Below are 14,675 nucleotides of genomic sequence, written 5' to 3' on the forward strand. Positions count from 1 at the left end.
TCCAATGGCATCAAACAATGGTTGTTCCTTTTCGGGAACCCAACCAATAAATGTTCTTCTCTTTCAGAACACTTCAATATACCCTAAGGAGTACCGTATATGCCAAGGTCTTTCTCAATGAAACGTTTTTTCCTTGGTCATTGACACTTTATAGGCTCCTCCTCCATCATCATCAACAACAATCAGAATCTTACAAGTTACAAGACAGTCGAAGTGTTTTGTCCACCATTTTGATTCTCCCAGTCGCTAGTGTCCATGTCTCTATGTGTGGACTCGCGTTAATAGCTTGAGTCAAGTCGCTTGAGTCAAGGTACATGCAAAGCCCAAAGCTAAAAGTTACATGATAAGGCATTTCTATCCGATCGATCGGTACAATGACGTCTTAAAGGAAGAATACTGCAAGCTTTTGTGGTACGGTTGCCATTTTTATTCCTTTACCTGCCCTACACGTGAATTTATGCGGATGTCTGGCCCCGTGGTTTACTTGCCTGACACATTAATTTAACTTTTACTGTGAATTCATCTATCAAATCAAGCGTGCACCCTGGATGGCACAATTTAGAGGGCAATTTTTCCCTGATTGCGTGATATGATTTTCTTCTGCCTAACCATGTCAAATTTCTATGTCCATGTCTGTATATTATTAATTAATCAGATCTTTTTTCGTGTGCAATTGGAATACAACATGTAAATAAAGAATTGTAAATTTTTCAAAGAATACAAATTGCACTCACCCTACGGGCTCGCGCAATTTTGGTTGTATTTGAAAAAAATTACTTGTGCTTATTTATTCCAAATTGCACTCGAAATCATGTGATTACCCATACTTAAATTTGTTTGGTTATTTTATCTGTTATATTTGTTATTTAAAATTGCAAATATTTTGAGGCATCGTACCACTGTTCCTCACAAGGGTGAGGAATTAAGACTTTTTTAGAGGCTTTCATGTTTAATACGTGTTTTTGTAACAAGCAAATGGCATAAAATCTTTCGAAAAATAAAATTCGTGGAGACTACAATCTTGCATGTGGTGTCGCCATTACAGCTACAGCTTGCAAAGTAAAGTTTAAAAAAGAGGTTTGTTACAGATATTTAATCAGGATTTACATGATTCCTGCTGCATGACCTCTAAACCTGGTACTCGCAGTGGCCAAAGGATTTCAAGTTATCCTAATTCTGCTAGCTGTTCATCACGAAAAAAATGAAAGTCATCATCCCACTTGTAGGACAGAACCTCTAACTCAGGTACCAGAAAGAGACGTCTTGGGGATTCGCTGTAATGACTTGTTACATTAGGCCGCCTTTTGCTCTAAAATAGCTACAGAAGCAGCGTGTTATTCGATGAACCTTGTGGTCAGGGAAAGGGTCTACATTTCTTTGGCTAGGCTATCCCTGGCCAAGCCTAAACCCTACTATTCAAAGTCCTTTCCCTCCTCAGCAGCTTCAAGATACCTGTGCACCTTCAGGAATGTCTTCCGATTAGAGCAAGTGTCACCGGTGGCGCAACAGATGAGCAATGCATGCTTTCCGTTGAACAAAAATACAATATCAAGACAAAGATGGCGTACAACAACATCTAGGCTTTTTCTTTCCTACAATTTGGAGATGTTTTCTTTGGTTGCTAAGGAAAGGCGGGTGCCAGTCTGGGACGGTTTTCCGATTCAATTCTCTATAATCAACACACAGGCCTAAATCCCCATTCTTCCTTATTACACCCACGACTGGAGAGGCATAGTACTATCGAGCCTTTGATATCCATCCTCTGTGCAAGATGTTTTCGATATAGTGCTTGACTTGGGTGTACAATAGGCGAGGTATACAGGCATATGATTTCTGGACTGGTGTTGCGTCTGGTGTCTCAAGGGGAGTCCCATCCCCCTTCAGTTCAAGGGGCCAGCTTCGTTTGCACCACTTTCTTGTATAGGGGATACTGGGGAACTCTTGTGCACAAATAAACTTGTCATGGTCTCACCAGCAGGGCTGTCATCTTTACTTACCAAGTTTACTGATGTAAGGAGAGGCAGACACCCCCCCCCCCCTCCCCCTGTGGGGTTAGCCGACCAAGGGGCTATTTGTGTTTCGTTATGTTGTGGAGGGCAATATTTATCCGATGTGGAGAGGCTCGTGACAGGGTCAGTAGTTTCGCAGACAATTGGAGGCCTTCTGGCAGGCTTGCATCTATTGTAGAGCCGGTTCAAAAAGCATTGGTGTCCTGTTTCGCAGTGGGCCACCTTCAACCTGAAAAGGAACCATGACTGTCTGTCCTGGTGGTTTTAGGTCACACGTACTGCTCAAAGCACACCAATTTTGCTCTGCTGGGCTCTGTCAACCAATGCAGTTTGTTAGGAATATATTCCAGAAATACACGTACCATGTGAGGAAAGTTCGAGATTTTTCACAGTCATGCAAGCATTATCCGTATGAATAATCTGGCGTTGCATGACTCAGCGTTGTTAAAGATAGAGTTACAGTAATGTTGTAAATAGGTTAACGGGAGAAGATTTTAGTACAAATTTTTTTTGATAACTACAGAAGTAGTAGCTCTTTTACCAATATCGAGCAGTTGGCGTGAGGGAAGATTTGAGCCCCTTTTGTGATTTTGAAGTGATATTCTGTGACAAGCGAAAAGAGAAGCCAATTTCTTGTGGGACTGAGAGTTGTGATTATTGCAGTGACTGGAGACGAGATTCTCAGTGGTGTTGGGTCACGACCAGTGTTAGGTTGTCTTAACGAGAGTTTTCGAGTCAAGGAAAGAGCCGTGCCAGTGGACGTAAGTAAGAGTTTGTGACTAGTTAAGTTTCAACAGTCGCTGTTGTTGTAATAAATATCGTTAGTGATAGAATCTATGCATTGCTTGCCGTTCGTTGCATGGCGGTCGTAACAACTTATATTCTTCCCCTAAACACCCCCTGCCCATTGTTGAACTCCCTAACAAAACCCTAACTGGCAGTCAGACCTGAAGTGTATATGTAGTGGTTTAATTTTGTTTTTGGTTTGAAACGTTTTTTTTTTTTTTTTCGAACCAGTTTATTATTATTTTTAACTGCTGCTCATTTTAAGATATTTGAATATCTTTCTGTAATTAATTTTATGAAGTATGTATAAAATAAACTAGATAATCATTTTAAGATTATTAGGATGGATTGTTGTCTCTGGTGCTATCAAAGACAATAATAATTATTTTTTGCATGTGAATAGTAATTTGTAGTGTTTAGGGTTAAATTCACAGCTTAGTGATTACTAGGGTTAAGTGTTTAATTAAGTTCATGCACTTATTTGAAACAGTTAGCATTTCAGTAGGTGTATGACAAACTGCAGACTGCCTTCAAACAGCACCCATTTCAAATAGCGCTGAGAAGCAGTATTTACGTCTATGCACCCATTTTAAAACGGCTAGCTTTCGCTGCAAGTTACTGTCACATGTAGTCTGCAGTCTGCAAGTGTCAGCCACTGCATTCCAGGTAAGGGTTTGGCACGCATTGTAGTGAAAATCAGATTAGAATAATCACTTATTTGCATTGTTTAGTCTAAAACAACCGTTGTCTTGGCTTTTGGGTTAAGAATATTGGCTTATGGTTGGTGGAAGTCTTGGGGGGGGGGGGGGGGGGGGAGAGTACTGTGCTGCCAAAGATGGACTATATAGGTATTTGCCGCTGTGAAGGGTATGATTTTCAAGCAAATTACTCTAGGATAGCGTATATAAATCATAGCCTTTCGGTCTAGAATAGGGTATCATTTTTCACGGACTGACCAGATTAAGGAAACCAGAAATTTCCAATCAAGAGTATAAAAAAATCAAATCGGCAAAGTTTAAGTTTACGTAACTCAGCCTCAACAGTGTCAATAAATGGCTATCATGAAACACCTCTGGATATTATTAACTGTCAAGAATCGGAATTTAGACGGAAATCGGTGGGAGTTTACTCTAGTATAGGGTAGCTAAGGGTTCCAGGGTCCCCCTCCCCCGGGGTGGAAGTAAAGCATTCTTTCACATGCAGGATAAAGGGGTTTAGTTTGTAAAGAAGCTGTAGTGCTGTGTCGGTGGGGAAGTGAAATTAAAAAAAAAAGGGTTTATCAACTGGGTTGATATTATGGTAAACTGATTACTGTAAAATATTTGAAAACTGAAGTTTCAAGTGTTAGCACTTCGTCAGAGCTAAACCCTATTCTGTGTTTCACAAGTAGTACTACTTTTCATAATGAAAAAACAGTGATATTCTTTAATCATTCCTATGGCAATATAACTTCTATAATACAAGATTTATAAATATTTCTCTCTCAGATTTTAAATCAAATAGAGCAGTATACAACTGAAAAGTAACTACATTACAATTAAACGTGACAATGGTATGATTTGTACTGTTACAATGTTAATAAACTATAATTTATCGTGAAACGAAATTACTCATTTTGCAAAATGACCTGTTTACAAGTTAATATAAAGGAAATCTCTTTCAAATAATGAAAATTAAGGTTACTAGCACTGTACAGGTTTAATGTTACAACTGAGAGAAATAAATCATTGGACTTCTCCAAACTTGGTCACTACGCGATCATAATGGTTTTCGATCTCAGTTACTTTTCTTAAAAGAATGTTGGGGTACAAGGATCGCATTTTACCATGAAGTCGATAACTATCAAAGAGAGGAATGTTGGAGCTGGCATTGATTGTTGGGCATTCTCAGGTGCATGAAATGGATATGTTGACAACTTTCTGACTGATTTCTGCATAATTTCTTGAAGTCACTTTCCGTAATTCGACTGTGTGCTTGGGACAGGACTTAAAACAGCTCCCGTTTTGGAACTACTTTCTTGTTGTTTCCTGTGAAGAGCTCCTGCAACCAATTTCCTTCGAGTTATCATATGTTGCTCCATTTTGTTGATTGTTTTGGCTTAGATCTATCTTTCTTTCCAGTGAGGCAAGCGGTGGAAAGGCGGAGTTGCTTCTCTGTTTTTTTCTTTCAAGAAATGTTTGGCCTTGTTGTAAAAATCATCTTCTAAATAGAATACTTTTTTGTGAGTCCTTTGTCTTTAAAGTTACCGTATACCTTCAGCGGTGTCTCGCGTCCGTGCGATGTAGCGCGTCCGGTTTAAACTGCAGATACCTAAACCCCTATATCAAATTAAAGCTTATAGAGCTGTCTATCAAATCATATCAAGATTTTTGAAATTAAGTGAATTCTCAAATTTCTCACGACCTCTAAATGCGAGCGTCCGAATCACCTTTTCAAAGCTACAAGTCAAAGCAAATTCTGCTCGTCACTATTTTATTTTGTTCCTCCGTTTCCCGACCCAAAGCTTTAAAAAAAGGTGTCTCCGTTTTGCCATACTCAGTTGCAGTGAAAAGATACATAACGTTTTTGAAATAGTATTTAAAAAAATGTGAAGTGTTGGTACAAAAATCGCTCTCAGAAAAAAAAAATTGAAATGAAAAAATCATTTGTTGTTTATATGTTAATCTAGCCACTGTCATAATCTTGGGGCAATCGGATAAATTCCATTTGAGTTTAGCTCTTTAAAGTCTCCGCTTCATGTGGAAAAATTGATTCCAGAAAACAGCGCTAAGACTGTCAATCAAACGGGCAATTTTTTCTTTCTTCAAAAACGTAAAACCGCCATTTCTCCGCCAGTATTAAATCCTTTTGAATAATTTATTTTTTACATTAGATATCCCATTTCGATCACTACTTTAACCAAAAAATCCAAATTTTAATAAAATTGCCTATCTGAAGGTATACGGTAACCTTAACTGACCTTTCAATTCCTCTATTTACGCAATTGCGTTGGCGTGACTCTGCCATATGTGGCTCTGGTGTTGTATTACACATTTGTGAATATATGAAAGCTTGGACCGAGAGTGGCCTCGGCTGAAAATAATAAATTATTCTGTGGGATTCGCATCACTTGCTTACATGGTGAAGTGGATTGAAGAGTAGGCAGCACGTATCAGCCTCACTGGCTTTTCCCATCGATTTTTGATTTTTGATTATTGTGTGCAATTGGAGTATTTTTATCCAAAGTTTCAGACCTAACCCCAAGCCTAACTGGCAGTCAGACGTGTTGTGTGTCAGCCCCACTGGCTTTTCGTTCTATTTGGTATTTTGTGCGGGCCCATTTTAATGGCACTTCAAATATCCGCACCTAACGTTCCCCTGCATTATGAACATTTTTGTATAATTACTTTGAGTACAGACCCAACAGAAATACAGCGTACATGCAAGTGATATCCAGAGTCGAGCTGCAGTAATAATTTTTTTACTCAAGGAACCAAAAATGATAAACATTGCATAAAAGATAGGCTTGCTTAGTTTAGGCTATGTAACTAAATGTAGTTTGGATTGATTCTTGCCATTCCTTCCTGAGAGATGACCAAGAATGGCCAATCAGTGGTCATAACGTCATAGAAGAAATAGTCAAGAACAGACCACAGGGAGAGGCTCACAACGTTGAACCAAATTGTAAACCCCACTTACAAACCGTTCACGGGCTACTACAAAACCTTAAGGCAGCCTGCCAGTTAGGCCAGGAGTATGTCCACCATGTTGGACTTACAACCAAATCCCAAGCCAGTGTGTCTAACAGGCTACAATTGTAGGTTTGGGTCCACTACTTTGACCAATACAAAACGCCCTCATGCCTACGTAACGTAAAAAAGTAGAAAACGTCAAAAGGAAAAACACAAATCATATACCATAACAGCAAAGGCATATGAACATCACGCTAGAAGCGAAAAACCCATAAAAGTCTATGATCAGGTGCACTTAGATAAACAAGGAGAAAAATAAATGTACAAAAAAAATATAGAAAATGCAGCTAAAACTAATGGAGCTGCGCAATCGCTCACAGCGGAAGTGCGATTAGAACAGAGGCCAAAAAAAGACTGCCTCAAAAAAGCTGCAGGGAAAAAAAGGGCAGGAAATCTGGGTAGGAACTATGGTTCATACTCCGACTTTTGTTAGCCCATCCTTTCAAAGGCTTTAAAATATGGACATCTATGAAGGAAAGTGTGAAGCAAAATCTTAAGTAATCATCAAAGAAAATAAAGAAAAAAAGGGCCTTGATAATTCTTGTTCTGTAGTTTCCTCAAGGAACTCTTCAATACATCCCACCTCTGACGATGGCAGATTTGCATCCAGCCTGGTCTTTGACACCATAGATACCTGTACTGCACACCAGTGGTTCAGTTGGTTAAGCATCCGGCTGTCATGCGGGAAGTCGTGAGTTCGCCTCCGGCCGGACCACCATTCAGGGTATTAAAATAACTGAGGAGAAAGTGCTGCCTTTGTAATGACATCTGCAAATGGGTAGGCTTTGAAGTCTTCTCGGATAAGGACTGTAAACCAGAGGTCCCGTCTCATAGCCCTTGTTGGAAATTAAATAGTATGGGAAGTTAAAGAACCCACTCACTATTCGATTAGAGTGGGGGACGTAATCCTCGGTGTTGTGGTCTGACCTTATCTAGACGGGGGCATCTTTCACTGCCTAAAATAAGAGAGAGACTAATAGCTTCACATCACCTAATCTCACCCCTGTGTCCTTTGAGACACGGGGCAGCTAGCTTGGTTACTGTTAATTTTTCCTTGAGTGTTAAGTCAATGGAGAATACATAGACATCCCCCGTACTTGTCGTGAGATTTCCTGTCTTTCCAACGGTTGACAGAGCTTATCAGTTGCAACTGTGGTTCATCCAGTAATGTTTCTGCCACAGAAACATCACTGTGGCTATCTTCTGACCTGTCGTCGAATTTCTATTAGGCATCCCTGTTGACCAGTTTTTTTCTGTCTTTGATGTGTTCACTTAATAAACCTTGGTGTTCTTGTGACGGGATGACATACCCAACTTTTATTTCCTTTCCATCTCTTCTAACATAATAACATTAATTATCTGAATTAGATCTTCATCCTGCATCCCTGGCACTTGTAAGGAAGGTCTCAGGCGATTACGGATTGCTTCATCCTTTAAAACCGGTGTGTAGTGCACGCCAGAACATTCTCTGAACTAACTTAGAGTCGTATTTTAACTGAGTGTCCACCTCCTGGCCGGCAAACTGGATCTTTTGTCTGGAATCCAATGCTCTGATTAGAAAACTTTGTAGACTCTCTTCGGGCTCCTGAACTAGGTCTGTGTCGTTAAAGCTCTAGCACTTTTCTCTTGATAGTGGAAACTCAGGATACGCCTTAGACTAGGAAGACTCAAATCCTCTAGTCCTTCAAGATAACTTCTAAAGATCATCCCAGGATTAATAGCTCTTACCACAGCATCCACTACATCGGCCTACTTATACCCTTTCTTCAATGCTCCTTCAACTTGCCTCACTAAACTCAAAAAGCTTAGTTTATCCCTTTATCCTGGACCCCGATTTGGCCAGTTCTTTTCAACTCTTCTCTCGAAGAACTGCTTACTCGCGGTAAATTCTTACTTTCCCTTTTCCGATGGTGACTCAGTCTTTCCGACCTGTGGTTTGGTGTCCACCAATTCCAACGGCTGGCAGACTGGGTTATGCTCAGTAATTTTTCAACGAAACTGTTCCCACTGTTCCTTCATTCCCTTCATCTTTTCCCCCAACCTTCCTTTGATCAGTGAAACAATGCTTTTCCTAGTCTTCTCCTTCACGTCTTTACCACTGCATCCAACAGTTTTAGCATTTTCTTTCAGATCTTTACTTCCTATCTGGCTTTTCTTTTTTACCCTTAATACCTAAATGTTTTTTCCCCTAAGGAGAGAGGAGTTAAGGGGGGTCCACTATTGCAAAAAAAAAAAAAAAAAAGAAAAGGTCTTCAGAATTTGACTGTAACTACTACGAAAATGAAACCACCTCTTCTAACCAGTCACTGAAAGGGGACGCCCTACAAGTTCATTCACAGTGAAGCAGCAGATAAATACTAACTTCTACGCCATGCACACTTTGTTACTGTAATTCTTGCACAAATAGGTCACACCCTCCTGCAATCTCACCTCAAAACCTTTTGAGAATTCCCTAAGTCTCTTAGAATCTGAAACCGTCTTCCCAGCAGTAGAGGTAGATCACAATATTTAGGCTGGCCTTTAAAGTGCTAAAAAACTGCAAAACGACGCGAAGATGTCCGGGTACTATGAAAGGTGCCACTCCGTCTTCGTGCACTCTAACTGTCTCGTCCTTCTTTTGCTGATTAGTACAAGCTATTGCCGAAGTAATTGATTTAAATAATTTACTAAGGAGGCCTAAAATTTGCACCAACAATGACAAATTAGTAAAGAAAAAATATTAATTTAAGATGGAGAGCCTCTAACGGGTAAAGCGTAATAGCCATACTGAAGCCATGTAATTTTCTGGTAATAAGCTCGATTTAGACGGATCCTCGAGGCAATAAATTGTGGATCATAGTAAGTGACCCTTCTCAATCAGAAGGGTAATTTAATATGCAAGGTTTATGATAAACGAAATTTTTTGATATTGTTTTGTTTTTGTTTTTTTTGTTCTAAAGCTCGATTTGTAATAAAGCTGTGACGCAAATATTCCGAAGTTGCATTATTTCAGTCTCTGTCCCCTGACTGTGTATGTTACAAGAATAGTAGTAGTAGCAGCAGCAGCAGCAGCAGCAGTAGTAGTAGTAGAAGAAGTGCAGCTTCTCTGTTGCGTCAGGTATACCTATTTAAAAGTTTTAAATTCACCATAACTAATTTCAATGTCTAGTGTAATGTATAGTTGTGTAAGCGTCATGATTGGCTTGATGGCCGTGAGTACTGAGTATGTAAAAGTATTACTGTACCATTTTAGTCACATGCTCCTTTAGTGACTGATGGCGTTGCAAGAGTTACGGCGCATCGGGGCTTCTTGCGTTTAACTACTAGTGTGGAGGGACGATGGATGTGGATTCTCTTCGAAACTTTTGTTACAACAATGTCTCAAGCCTTGTCAAACTGTTAACTTAAGAGGTTCGATTTCGGCAATTGAGACAGTGGTCACTAAGTTAAATTTCTCCCCGTGTAGGTTGTCAAGGTATTCTTTTTTTGCAAGCCGCTCTTATTTTTCGGTGCGAAATTAATCCCTGGAAGCACTGTAAGTCTATACCGTCTGGCCGTGCGGGTAAATTAATTTTAAGGTACTCACAGGTGGACAGAGAAGCCTTCCTTAAATTTGATGGTGCCGATTTTGCCTCCATGCAAAGTTCTAAGCGAAAATACAGTCAGTTAAAAACAATGTTGCACATTTGTTATAATTGGGGGAAAAATGACGAGATTGACTACGGTTTGTAGTGCCTACCTAAGGGCCTGTCATTTATAATCATAGAGGTCCACAATCAAGCTGTACAAACTTAGTATATATTGACAAGTGGTAAAAAATGGCTAATCAAGTCAGCACAATTTCAATATCTGATATCTGATGTGCTGTGGAACATTCTACCGGCAGCGGGTATTTTCATCTCGTCTCAGCAAAAGTGTTGAACTTTTCCCGGCATACATGGGAAACGAATATCTTTCATAGTTGAAGGCCATCCTTACCATTCCCAGCATAGCAAGGTACCTATCAATTGTTTGGTATACACTCTCACACCATAATCATGTTATGGGTGGGTGAGATTAAGACAAAAGCAAAACTATTGTCAAATACTTGTGAAATGTTCGTGGCTAGTCACGAACATTTCACAAGTATTTGACAATAGTTTTGCTTTTGTATAAATTAATCTCGTGATTACACGGTTGGGAATCCTTCTGCGATAGAGGGCCAGACTGTCAACATCTAGAATTTGCGAACGGGACTTTGGGCGCGATGCTCAACGAGTTTGCCTTTGAATTCTAAAGGACTCTGAAGAGTCTCTTGGCCGAGATGAAACACCGGGTCAGACTAACCACGGACAAGTATTTGAGATTAGACAACAATCGATTTGCTTTTTGTTTGTTTGTTTTGTTGTTGTTGTTGCTTTGTTTTTTGGCATTCAAATTCTTTTTGTGAAACAAGAAAAAGTAGAACCGACGGAAAATGAGAACCCACAAATGACCAACTCCCAACGTCAATGGCTTCATAGCTCAGTTGGTTAGAGCATAGGCAGCCCAAGCTCGTGTCACTACAGACAGCCGTTGAGAATTTAAACGCGTTATAAGACTTTGCATGGAAAATAAAATACCGTCGATCATGAAGCCTAAAAAATGCTCAATTTAACGTTCATTCAACAAAATGAATAAAAATGACTCACCTCTGGTGTATTCTTCTGCCTTTTGGAGATTATTTTACCGTTTCGGGAAGTCCTTGTTTTCAATGTTCTAAGACGAAGTCAAGGCTGCACACTAAGATTTCAACCCTTGTCAGCTCAGAGGCGGTTTGCGACTCGAAAATCCATCCCAGGCGCGATTTTTTCAGGCAAAGCTAAAGCCCCATCATTTGCGAACCTCGGTGAATGTTTCTTCGTCAAAAATCCCCACGCACTTGGCTCGAAATGAGCATTTTCTGCTTCGATTCCATGATAGCTGATGAATTTAACAGCTGCTGATAACCGAACAGGACACGGAGCTTGGGTCCGAGGTCAAATTAACTCCACCCGATGAGGTACAGTGATTTCATGTACAACACTTACCCCATCCCCACAGCGGCTTCTCGAACAGCTCCATGTTGTACATGAAATGACTGTACCTCATTGAGTGGAGTTAATTTGACCTCGGACCCAAGCTCTGTGTCCTGTTCGGTTTTCATCAGCTGTTAAATTTTTAAATTTTTGGCTTCTCTACTCAATTGCTAAAATTGCGTCCATAACTGCGAGGACCATAACTTTACTTGATTACAAGTTATTACTCTGAACGATCTTTACGTTAATACATACATAGCAGCTGTGATATTCTTGCTGTTGTTGACAAACGATCCAAAGTTGAATGTTCTTAGCTTCGTCCTCATCATGTATCTGTAGAAGATATAAATACTTTGCTAGAGAAGCTCTGTCTAAATTTTTAAACTTGCGAACTTTGCAAAACAATCTGGTTTGGAATTAGCCCTGAATAAAACCTTATCCGCGATGTGTATCGATTTGTCGCTCAACCGAAGTTACAACTAAAGTTACAGCCTGTCTTCGAATTTATGAAAGGTAATTTTATTGCTGGACATGTACAGAGGTGAAAGGTGAAATACAGTAAATATTGGACTCCGCACATGGTATTCTTATCTTTAGCCACACCACCACACCGGGAATTCATTGCCCTACTCTTTTCGTTTACTGTGTGAGTTGTTTAACTTCCCCTAGCTTTTATGAATAAGAGTGCTGAGGCACGTAGGGCCTACGGTTACAGTATTTACAATCGAGAAGACTGAAGTTTTATTCACTAGCAATGTATCTATTATGGCAGCATTTTCTTATCAGTTATTCACCCTCAAATGGTATTGTTCTTACTTGAAAAATCGAGTTCAAATATGTTTAGTAAACTGCAAGAAATCATCTGAGCGAATTCTCCAATGGGGGGTTCCACAAGGAGCCATCTCATAACCTCCTTTGTTTCTATTATATATCACTCCCAGCCAAGAATGTACGCTGATGATACCAATATCACTTTCGCGAGCAATAATGACAAAGAGATAAATGAATGTATGAATTCAGATTTAGAGGCAATTCCATACGGCTAATCCCTAATAAACTTACTTTAAGTACAACGATACAGAATTCCTGTTAATTGCTCTAGACAGAGATTGTCTAATGTATCCGAAAACCTTGCAATCAAAATAAACCAAATTCCTTTAGAGCGAGTGGCCGCTGCTAAATCTCTTGTTTTGTATATTGATCAAAACTTAAATTGGGAATTTGATATTTCAGAAATTTGAAAGAAGATTGCCCCTGGCATAAGCGCCATGAAACTTTCTTCCACGTGAGATACTCCTTACTGTTTACAATTCAAAAAATCCAGCCTCATTTCGATTATCGTAGTGAAGTGTGGGGGTCTTGTTCAAAAGGTCTCTCACAGAAATTTCAAAAGTTGCAGAATCGTGCCACACATATCACAACCTTCTCAAATTATGACAGTAATACTGATCAACTGCTTCGTGATTTAAATTGGAACAAACTTAACCATCAAAGCGATGTTCAAAAAGCGATCATGACGTACATAGCTGTAAACAATCAAATACCGGGTTATCTTGATTCTCGGTCTACTTCGCGTCTTGACGTTTTGAATTACAATCTCAGAAATGTTCAATATACGCTGTCTCTTGGGGGAGGGAGGAGGGGTGTGCACTCAAAAGATAGCCCAATACCCATCCCATAAACGCGGGCTATGTCTTAACCCTCCCCCCTCCATGTAACCTCAGGTGCGAAGACATATGAAACAGTATGTAATCTTCTATGACTTACATTTCTAGGCTTTGCTTTTGGATAGTGAACAACCTCTGTCCGGTTGCGTTGATTGGGTTGTCAGAGAGCATTCTGTTGGGGAACAAACAAATAATCAAGCAAGTCACAGTAGTTTTTTTTTTTTTTTTTCACAGATTTAAAATCACACGAGTAACAAGGAATCTGAAAATAAAGTAAAAATGACTCACAATTTAACGTTTCGTTATTTGACGCACGAGAGGTCGCATAGACCACTTTCATAAAGGGCGACCACTTAGACCTACTGCCCTCATTAAAAAAAAAAAAAAATATATATATATATATATATATATATATATATATATATATAGTGAGTAAAAAGGAAGCGAGGACGGACAACTTCTGACGTTAAAAAGTTAAAAAATTAAAAATTTACTGAAACGTTTCGGTCAAAGACCTTCTTCAGTTATATCTATATATATATTCTTTTGAAATTTGCTCGTCGTTGCGAGGCTTGTTAGCATTAGAAAAAAAAAATATTTTATTTGGCTGCTATTATGAAAGAGGTCTATACGGCAGTCGCTTCTGGCCTGCTTTAAGTCACTGACGTACACAAGTCGAAGATCGCTTGAATTCCTGAAGGTCCCATCGGGTATTGTTTGAAGTTCGTTTTTATTCAGTAACCTAAAACAAAGAAACAACATTGCAGCTTGAAACTCTTTCTTATACACATTACGTTTGAAAGGAATATTGTCTTCGGCGATCGAGGCCTTTCAAGGGAGAGGAAGTATATATTTTCGAGAAAAAAAAAAGAGTAATAAAATTGTAACTTTGCTGGTAAAACCGTACTGATGAAAGGCAGTGCCTTTCGAAATATTGGCTTTTTTTCAATATATTCCTCCACCGTTATATCAGCCTTGCTCTTTTTTTAGCTTTTTATAATTCAATTAGTCTTAAGCAGGTCACCTGATGCTGTTCCCTTGGATAGCTAAAACGGTGTAGTATGGTCAAATCATAGTGGCTTGTGATTTAAAAAAAAATGTTTCAGAGGTCTTTCCGTTAGTCAAAAGGTATTTAGTTATTTAATATTGCATCATCAATACGTGTAGGCTTTCACAACGAAAGTAGATAACTTCATGGTAAATATTTTATTGGAAAATTTATTCCAGCTCTTGGTAAAATAACAGAGAGGGCATTGAGCTCATAGCAGAGTGGTTTTGAAATATTTCCTGCTTGAGCCATCAATGGATGAATATGTATTAGTAATCGTATGGGATCGAGTATAATTAGGGATTAATATCACTTGTATTTTCAGAAGTTGCAGAGATTGCCCGAGTCGCGCATCGACAATCGCAATTTCTGCAAATTCTGAAAATACAAGTGATATTAATCGTTTATTTTTAGGAGGA

The 14,675-nt window shown here is 39.2% G+C and overlaps 1 long non-coding RNA gene across 1 annotated transcript in view; it reads right to left on the reverse strand.

Moving 5' to 3' along the window:
• The window catches only part of LOC137989521 (uncharacterized), a 27,112-nt gene extending 13,758 nt beyond the window's left edge, over nt 1–13,354 (reverse strand). Inside the window, exons 1-2 of the long non-coding RNA XR_011120896.1 lie at nt 13,309–13,354; nt 11,797–11,874 (exon numbers count right to left, since the gene is read on the reverse strand). This is a non-coding gene — a long non-coding RNA (uncharacterized lncRNA). The remainder of the gene's footprint in view (nt 1–11,796; nt 11,875–13,308) is intronic.
• Between the last annotated feature and the right edge of the window lie 1,321 nt (nt 13,355–14,675).

This window comes from Montipora foliosa, unplaced genomic scaffold (genome assembly GCF_036669935.1).
Source record: "Montipora foliosa isolate CH-2021 unplaced genomic scaffold, ASM3666993v2 scaffold_463, whole genome shotgun sequence".
NCBI classification, from domain to species: domain Eukaryota; kingdom Metazoa; phylum Cnidaria; class Anthozoa; order Scleractinia; family Acroporidae; genus Montipora; species Montipora foliosa.